At 46.0% G+C, this 10,028-nt stretch overlaps 1 pseudogene; it reads left to right on the top strand.

The window, feature by feature from the left end:
• Window positions 1-335: 335 nt before the first annotated feature.
• On the top strand, window positions 336-6,564 carry LOC145416914 (uncharacterized; annotated as a pseudogene).
• Window positions 6,565-10,028: the final 3,464 nt, after the last annotated feature.

Below are 10,028 nucleotides of genomic sequence, written 5' to 3'. Positions count from 1 at the left end.
GTGTGTGTGTGTGTGTGTGTGTGTGTGTGTGTGTGTGTGTGTGTGTGTGTGTGTGTGTGTGTGTGTGTGTGTGTGTGTGTGTGTGTGTGTGTGTGTGTGTGTGTGTGTGTGTGTGTGTGTGTGTGTGTGTGTGTGTGTGTGTGTGTGTGTGTGTGTGTGTGTGTGTGTGTGTGTGTGTGTGTGTGTGTGTGTGTGTGTGTGTGTGTGTGTGTGTGTGTGTGTGTGTGTGTGTGTGTGTGTGTGTGTGTGTGTGTGTGTGTGTGTGTGTGTGTGTGTGTGTGTGTGTGTGTGTGTGTGTGTGTGTGTGTGTGTGTGTGTGTGTGTGTGTGTGTGTGTGTGAACTGTCGAAGATTAATAAGAGACTTGACGATGTTATGAATGAGGTGAAACTACTGAGAGACATGATTACCTCCCCTGATAGCATACTGAACAAAAACTACACTGAACTCAAGGCTCGGGTTGACAGGCAGGCTGAGATAATGGTGAAGCAACAGCAGTTCTTAGAAGCACTGGACCGAAAAGAGAGTCGAACATCGTTATTCTCGGCGTGCCTGATGAAAACGAAGCATTGGACGGTGCCACGACAGATGAGGACAAAATCGGCAAGATTTGGTCCCAAATTGGTGTAGCAGGTGTGGGTGGAACACATCGTCGGCTGGGAAACAACGCTTCATCTGGCACCAGGCGCCGCCCTATTTTGTTCACTTTGGCTGATAAAAATCATCGCAGTCTCATCTTGGACAATGCCAGCTGCCTTAAAACCTCTGGGAGTGATTTCAACAGGATTTACGTCAAGAGGGATGTCCACCCGAGTGTCAGGCGAGAGTGGAAGCGACTTTGTGAAGCAGAGACGACAGAGAAGGCTCGACCGGAGAATGCAGGATGCACGATTCGTCTTGATACGCGAGAACGGAAGCTGTCGTGGAATAGAGGTGGAGTGCGCACAAAGTTAGAAAAAAAAAATGTGCAGCAGATGCTACATAATTATGATGTGATTAGTATTAATGAGGTTAAGACGTCTATGTCAGTGTCATTCCCCGGATATGTGACTTATAGGAGTAAGGTAGTTGGTTCAGCGGAACGGGGTGGAACGGTTGTCTGTAGTAAGAACTGGTTATCTACGTTGGTATTTGATGTCGACACAAGCATTGGAGATCAAGTCTGGATGCAGTTTCGTAACATTGAGGGTGTGTCGTTTGGTTTCTGTTACATTCCTCCATGTGACTCCCCGTATTACTCCCACGACTTATTTGCCTCAGTCCAAGTAAAAGTAAATTCTAGGTACACATATAAAGGATACATCATAATTGGTGACATGAATGCTAGATTTGGGAAACGTGTGAGGCAATTATTGTCGATAGCAGAGATACCTAATGTAAATGATATGTCATACCCAGTGATTCACGATGATGTAAACAGGGCTAACGATAACGCTGAATTGTTGTGTACTATATGTATTGATAACAGATTGGTTGTCATTAATAACCATGTATGCTGACAAACAATTTCCTGGTGATAAAACATATCGGAGACGCGGCACCTGGGTTTCGGAGGTGGATACATGTGTGGCGTCACCGTCTCTGATAGACTATATGAGTGATTTTTCTGTGTTAAGGCGGGGTGACCTCCCTTCCGATCATGCCCCCATTATAGTAACAGTTACGTGTTCAGGCGTAGATTTGGACAGTCTCATGACGAGGGCGGGGTCGCTAGGGGATCACGCAGCCCTTCATGGAAATGCTGGCAAGACTTGTTTAATGAGAAAGTCACTCAGATTTAACAGAATCAACAAAGAAGCATTTGTGAATAATATTATGCAAAGAGTACCTAATGAAGATTATGTAAATGTTGAAGCTTTTGAGAAGCGCATCACTGACGCTTTATACTCGTGTGCGGAGGACAATGTGGGCAGGGTAGACAGAGCAGTAGAGATAGGTGGTAGCAATCTTGGTAGGTGGGAGAGGCTGCTGGATGACGCTGATGACGCAAGAGTGTGGAGAGCAATTGATTGGAAAGGAGACTTTAACATGGACAGACCTGATGAAATCTTGTGCCCCAGTGATGAGGATTTTAAATTCCATTTTGAGTCTGTGCTGAACAGAGAGGATGTGAACAATGAGGTTGTAGATGAGGTGACAACTAATGTCACTATACCCGTACTGGATGAGCCCATCTCGCCCGCACAGGTGCACCAACAAGTAATATATAATAATAATAATGACGTATAGAAAAGGGTGGGAAAGGAAGGAAGGGAAGAATGATTGTGTATATGTGATGAGTGTTATGCAACCAGGGCGACGACACATGACGGCAGGAACTAGGCCTTAGTTTAAACTCCCGGCCTTACTGAGAGCTCTGGTCCTGGTTGCATTGTGTAAGGTGTGTGTGTGTGTGTGTGTGTGTGTGTGTGTGTGTGTGTGTGTGTGTGTGTGTGTGTGTGTGTGTGTGTGTGTGTGTGTGTGTGTGTGTGTGTGTGTGTGTGTGTGTGTGTGTGTGTGTGTGTGTGTGTGTGTGTGTGTGTGTGTGTGTGTGTGTGTGTGTGTGTGTGTGTGTGTGTGTGTGTGTGTGTGTGTGTGTGTTTAAGTAGGAGAGGAAGAATTTAGACTAGGAGAAAGAGTGTCGGGGCTTAACCCAACGTGCGTGTGTTTGGTGTTGGGAAGGGGGGGGGGGTCTCGCAAGTGCACTGTGTTGTTACTTAAGGGCGGGAGGAGTGAATAGCTACGGCTTTCTCTGCCAAGTATTAGCTTATTGGCTGCCTCTCAGGTTCATCTGATCTTTTCCGGCTCCAGAAGCCTGGGTAGGATGTTAGGATACGGGTGTTAGGGTAAGGTGTTGTAGCCCTAGAGGGCTTGGGTAGGGGGATAAGGAAAGGGGAGGAGGTAGGGGGGAGGAGTGGAGGAAGGGGAGTCAGGGTAGGTTCTCTTGGGGGTGGGCGGAGTATTGGGCTGTAGCCGTGATCTTGATGGGGGGTGTAGGGGTGGTTCAAGGTCTGAAGCGGGGGTGCTGGATATGAGGATGGCGGGTTATTACGTGGCTGCCGTGATCTTGATAATGGGTGCAGGGGTGGTTTAGAGTCTTGAGTGAGTTGCTGGGTGTGAACTAATAGCTTAATTAATGAATGGGTCAGTAATAAATAAACTATTGGTGCTTAAGTGAACAATGGGGTTGGTGGAGGTCTTGCGTCAGGGTGGAAGAGGTTGGCTAGAGGTCGTGTGGGGGGTGTGATCCGGGTGAAAAAGTCGATGAAGTCAGTGTGAACGTCGTTGAGTTTGGTGATTTGTTTTTGTTGTAGGTGGTGAAGGTAAGTGTTGATGGGTGGAATGTTGGCGCGTTCATGAGAGTGTATGTTGGTGACAAAATCATCCCACCGTATGCTCAGTGCCCAACGTATGGCTTTGTTTTGAACTCTCTGTAAATTTAGGATGTTGCTTTTGGCCGAAAGAGATAGACTTAACGGTGAATACGTGAGCAGTGGTTCTGATCAGTGCTTTATACAGATGAAATTTAGGTGAAGATGCTGCACTACGGAACCGGTATATTTGTGTTAGTGCAGTGCCAGCCACGCCTGCCTTGCCTCGTATGTGATGATGAAATTTGAAGTTTTTGTCGTATGTAAGACCAAGTACGGTGCAAGTATTCCTAATAGGAATGGGAACGCGATTGGGATCACGCGAATTTAGAAAAAGTAGGCTGGGGTTGGCTGATTTAATACGAAAATATGTTACTGTGCATTTCAAGGGATTCGCTTGAATCCGCCACTTCTGCTCCCATCGTGCAATTCGGTCCAGCTCTATGCTCGCTTTGTTGGTAATTCCGTCAATTGTCGTTGATCGTACAAGTTGAGTAATGTCGTCTGCGTATTGGATGGTGAGTGAACCGTCATGTAGTGGGGTGGGGATGTCATTTGTGTAGAGTGTGTAGAGGGTGGATGCGAGGACGGAGCCCTGAGGTACACCTGCATGAAGCGGGAAAAAGTTTGAGTAATTATTTTTAAATTTAATGCGCATTGTGCGGTTGTCTAGAAAATTGCAAAGTAGAAGAATTGGAGAGGTAGGGCTACGTGTGAAGGTTTGTATATGTAGCGGAGTGGGTGTTTGTGTGCAGGGTTGGCGTGTGTCTTTGGAGGCGAGGCTGTGTAGAGCTGTGGCTGTGTGTCTGGAGGTATGGTGGGATGCTGGTGTGGTTCTGTGTTAGGTTGTCTTTGTATCTGTGTCTGTGTTTGTGAACGTGTGCCTGTGTGTGCATGTATTTGTGTGTGTGTGTGTGTGTGTGTGTGTGTGTGTGTGTGTGTGTGTGTGTGTGTGTGTGTGTGTGTGTGTGTGTGTGTGTGTGTGTGTGTACAAAAGGATATTAACCAGCTTTATGCAAATATATTTCGTTAAGAAAATCTTTGCTTGTGTGGCAGGAGGTGCCTGCGTGTTCCGATGGCAACGTCCCACACCAAAGTTACATAAACACATTTCCCAACCAATATGTTCCATTAGAGAGTATTTGTGTGTGTGTGTGTGTGTGAGTGTGTATGTGTGTGTTTCTGTCTGTCTGTTAGTTCACTACTCGTCAAAGAACCTCTGCATGAGAAGACATGCTTTTAAAGTTAGGGCACAAATGCGATGTGCTCTGTAGTCATCTACACTAATAATAATGCCACGCTTCGTCTCCCCTTTGTGTCTCCTTGCCTTGTATCTGTCTGTCTTCTGCCTGTCTGTCTCTCTGTCTTCCTGTCCCTCTATTGCAAACCGCAAACTTCTCAACTGTCCACAACGTCCTAGATTATCATTGTAACACGTAGTATATTATTTTTTCATTGTTAAGTGGCCCAAATTTTCGTCCTTTTGCAGCTTACTTCACATGGATCATTGGATGAGACGGACAACGCTACGGCTTCCTTTCCATACCACTCTTTTGTGACTTACGCTTTCTAGCATTAATCTATTCCTACAGCTCAGCATTCAGGTTGGATGGAAAATTTGAGCCAAGTTAGAGTAAAACGAGTACAGAATTATAGTCGTGGCGCACGCCTCTGAGGTTGATATTATATGAGACGCATGTGATTCGTGTATAATATGTTCGTGTATAATAACATTCGTGTATAATATATTCGTGCTTATTATATTGATTCGTGCATAATATGATACGAAATCGGTCGCGCTTTTGAATGGTAAGTTGCCAGGGTACGATAATGACAACCTCAGGGTCTTGAGCCGCGAGTATAGAAAAAGCCAAACAGCATACCTTTGGAAGGTGCAGCGGGAACAAGGCGAGATCACAGGCAGGAGGACAATGGCGAGAAAATCCAGCAAAATCTATCCACCAGCTTATGAAGTGACGCCAACAACTCTCGTGCCTCACAGTGGATTCAAACTCCAGTCCACTTTATCAATAAACACCTGTGATTCTAGAGTATTGTAAGAGAAAATCAAATAATCGTGTAGATGTGATCTGCTGATGCACTCTCTCCACGGAGTCTATCTCTGAGCTACTGTTTATTACTTGCTCATCACAATGCTTCGAAATTGATGAGCCTCTCGCTCGGACATGACGGCTGACTGAACCTTTATCTTTGTCTTGTACCCCTGACCTTTTACTGAATGCTATTTAAAAAAAAAAAAAAATACTTCATCCAAACCTAACTCAAAGTCTAATGACAGAGATAATCTGCTCGCTTGACTTCCCCGCGCACGTTTTGTGACGCAACAGATTAAGTCGGGGTGGGCTTCCTATTCAGAGAAAGCAGTAAAATGGATGGGTAACTGCGAACAATTAGTCACTGTCCGCTGACTCTTCCTGCTTGGATTCCAGCGACAACGTTCCCGAATTCGAAAGGGCTTGTTTAGAATGGTAAATTCAAAATCTAAATAAAGAAATAAGATAATCTGCTGACTTTTCCTTATAATCTTGCTAACAGACAGGCAGGCAGACAAAGGCAGACAGGTAGGCAGTCAGGGAGGCAGAAAAGGCAGACAGGCAGGCGGTCAGGCAGGCAGACAGACTGATAGACAGATATATAAACCTGGCCAAACACATAGCTTCATCGGGCTCTCTCGGTTGACTGTAATAACATTCACTAGTAGGAGAAGCAACGATTTTTTTTTTTTCTGGCCGCTTTTCTGATTACATATTTTGTTTTCAGCCATACTCGTACCAGATCACGTCAGTTAACAATGACGTGCCTATCTGAGGATTAATAAAGCTTTAGTTTCACTCTGTATATGAGAAAAAAAGGCAGTGAAAATATCGATAGTACCCCCGAACAGTTTAATACCACATCCATCTCCCATTCGCCTCTGTCTACGTTTTTTCCTTTAACCATTCTTTTCCCCAAATGGAGAGTTGTGGCAGACTCCTGTATTCCATAAACTAGCATGATATTCGCTCTACGTACAGAGTATTAGGCGAAATCTTGCATGTCACTGGCGAGGAGATTTTAGGTAATGAGATTTTGAAGTGATGTAGGAGCTGGGAACTCTCTATCTTGACTGCTTTTGGGCTGGGAGTTTACTGTTAGTTAATAATGAAAAGGGTAATTACACAAAATACCAGTTATTTGATGTAATCCTCAGATGAGGAGAGAAACTCAGGCATAATTGTATTTCATGTTAATTTGTATCAACATCTACACTTCTTGACTCTGGAAAGATTATGTTAGATCGTTTCGAACACTGGTGAGTAGAGAGGGACTGGCGGGGATGTGTGGTGGTGTGGGGCGGGATATGGTGACACACTGCAATAAAGAAATGCCACATAGCTCTTTGTTGGCTACTCCTGTTACTGGCCGTTCGTCACCCCCGAGCATGGATTAATATCTTAGTTAACCGTCACTGCCACTGATTTATCGTATTAAATAAAACCGTCTTGAGATAGTAAGAATAAAATAAAAGACCTATGATCCAGGATTCACTGGGGTAATCATATCACAACCGGGATCTTTTATGCCATATTCTACTGCATGTGACTTTGGAGACATTGTGAGGTGTGGATATGTGGAAGTGCAGCTATGTGCAGGTGTGCGTGTGTGTGTGTGTGTGTGTGTGTGTGTGTGTGTGTTCAAAGGGATATTAACCAGCCTAATCTAAAATATATCGATAAGAAGATCCTTACTTGACTGGTGGTAGGTGACTGTGTTACCATGGCAACCTCCCACACCACCACACTTACATAGAGACATTTCCTCACCAGCAAGATCCGTTAGAGAGTATTTTGTGTGTGTGTGTGTGTGTGTGTGTGTGTGTGTGTGTGTGTGTGTGTGTGTGTCTGTGTGTGTGTGTGTATGGAGATATGGTTATATCTAAGATGGATCTTTTTTTTTTTTTGTGATATTTGCCTCACAATAAGGTGAGGACACGGGCAAACAGAGAGCCCGTCAGAGGAATGGCAAAAAAAAGCTCTCAAACGAGAGCATAGCGGTGACAAAAAACTGCAAGACGAAGCAGCAAGGCAGGACAAGATCAGGCGTGGCTCAGCAGTTAAGAGAGCAGTCTGGTGGCGATGTAGTTGACGAGGGCAGCACGTGGTGGATCTAACTCGATGCCCTCACGGATGGCGGCTTCCTCAGATGGAGAGAGGGAGTTGGAAATGTATGCCTCACGGATCTTCTGATACAAAGTCTGATAGACGAGAGGCAGTGTATCAGCGTCGTTGATCGGATCCGTGAGGCAGCAGAGTAGCTCTTCCAGGTCCGCATCCGTGCGGGCATCGAGATCACGAGTCCCTGAGAGTGGTGGAAGGAGGGCCTCGATGCGGCGAGCAACGGAGGAGGGGTCGCTCTTGGTCTTTCCCCCTTTCTTCTTTTGTTTCTTCCTCTTCTCCTTAGGTGGAGGGGGAGAAGAAGAGAGAGAGATGGCGGCAGGCGGTGGTGAAGGTGGAAGAGGCTCCTCCATTTCGTCAGGAGCATTTTTTTTTATTTTTTGAGATATTTGCGCCACTAGGTGAGGACACGGGCAAACAACAGCCCGTCAGGGAAATAGCTGGAAAATAAAAATAAAAAATAAATAAAGAAGGAAACAGGCGGCTCTTAAGAGAGCAAACGAGTGGCAATAAAATCCAGGACAGCAGAGCGAGGCGGATCGTGAGCCAGGGAAGCAAACAAACGAGACTCCAGGTCGCCAGAGATAGACTGGTCAAGGTATGCCTCCCTGAGGTCGACATACAGCTGGCGGAAAATTGGAGCTGAAGGATCATCGGGATCAGCAGGGGTAAAAAGATCAAGGAGCATCTCCTGAAGATCTGAGTCGGTAGCTAAGGCCAGGTGGGCGGCCGTCGAGGCATCAATGGGCGGAAGGGCGTCGGCAATACGCTGGGCAACAGATGGAGGGTCGCCCTTGCTCCTACGCTTGCCCTTGCCCTTCCGTTTCTTCTTCCTAGGTGGAGGTGAAGATGGGGAAGAAGAGCGTAAGGCAACAGGAGATGCAGCACGTACAGCAAGATCCACCAGACTCCCAGCAGCAGATGGAGGCACCGAGGAAGGAGGGCCCTCAACGTCCAGATGGACTGAGGGGACGGGAGAAACGGCCAGTTCTCCCTCGGCTGCTGACGGTGGGGGGTGGACCTCGGCGATAATGGATCCAGTTTCCATGTCCATTGTCGGTTCCGGGTCGATGATCATGGAAGAGCCAGTTGCCCTGTTGAGAGGGGCATCAAGCTGCAGCCGTTTCCGCGGTGTACTGCGGGGTCGTGGTGGCTGCAGCTGACGGGCCTGACGCTTCTGACGAGGCGCCGCGGAGCTGGGCGGCACGCGTCTACATCCTCCCTCTAACATTTGGTAACTAAGGCTTTGATCCCTGGTGTGGCAGGGACATGCGGATGAAGAACTAGACGGCCTGGCGCCATGGGCTAAAGAAAGCAGTGTACACCCCGCCGTTCCAAGAGCGACACTGAGTGTCGCTGACTGGGTATGGGGGTTTTAAATGGGTTGGGGCAGACAGGTAGACGCCGCAATGGGGGCGGGGCTTGCAATAAAGAAAATTCCCACAAAATAAAGGGGAACCTTATGTAACTTCGACGAATCTTTATACCGTTCATTATCTTTTATTTTTTTTTTTTCTCTCTCTCTCTCTTGTTCTTACGTTGCCTCATGTTAAAAGGTACTTTTATTTCTTAATGGCGGTGGTGCAATATACATTTCCATATGGCTCGACATGTGGACACTCAGTTGATTGTGTTTTCCATTCTTTCCAGCTAATCTAGAGTTTATCACATCTTTCCTGGCTCATTTCCCAGCGATATCTATACTGCATTCGGATTCTACACTAAGTTATTTCCTGCTTAATCAGTTGCTTTGTACTGTGATCGTATCGTATCTTTTATAAAAGCTCCAATAAGCTTGCATGCGTCGGCCTTAGTCACATGATGGCTCTCCACGCTGCTTGATCTCTGGCAGCCTCCCTATTCAGTCCCTTATCCCTGAGGTCACACTCTATGACCTCGTCTCAGGTCTTTTTCGGTCTGCCTCTCGCAACCCTACCCCCGACGTTCACACTTCTTACTGTAGATCCATAATATCTGAATGTTTCTTGTCTGCTTCTTAACATTTGTAGAGGTTCCCTGTACTGTGTGTGTGTGTGTGTGTGTGTGTGTGTGTGTGTGTGTGTGTGTGTGTGTGTTCTTACCTAATTGTATCTTTACAGGAATGAGTCAAGCTCGTAGCCTACTGTCCAGTGTCTTAAACCATATTTATCGCACATATCCTTAAATTTGTGAATTGTTTTGGCACACACTATTTCATTCGGTAGTGCATTCCATTGATCAATTGCTCTGTTTGGGAAACTGAATTTCCTTACGTTTTTATCACCTCTCTTCTTACGCAGTTTTTTGCAGTGTCCTCTTGCTGATGCTTCTCCATATGTTAAGTAATCATTTATATCTATTTTCTCCTTCCCTGATATGCACTTATATAGCATTATCACGTCACCTCTTTTCCTTCTCTCCTGTAGTGTTGGTAGATTCAGTTTATTTAGTCTTTCTTCGTAGCTTAGGTCCCTTAAGCTTGGTATCCATCTTGTAGCGGCCCTTTGAACTTTTTCAATCCTGTC

The sequence above is a fragment of the Coenobita brevimanus genome, chromosome 108, assembly GCF_032717465.1.
Source record: "Coenobita brevimanus isolate Jiangsu-jjx chromosome 108, ASM3271746v2, whole genome shotgun sequence".
Taxonomy (NCBI): domain Eukaryota; kingdom Metazoa; phylum Arthropoda; class Malacostraca; order Decapoda; family Coenobitidae; genus Coenobita; species Coenobita brevimanus.
This window is presented reverse-complemented; position numbering and strand designations above follow the sequence as displayed.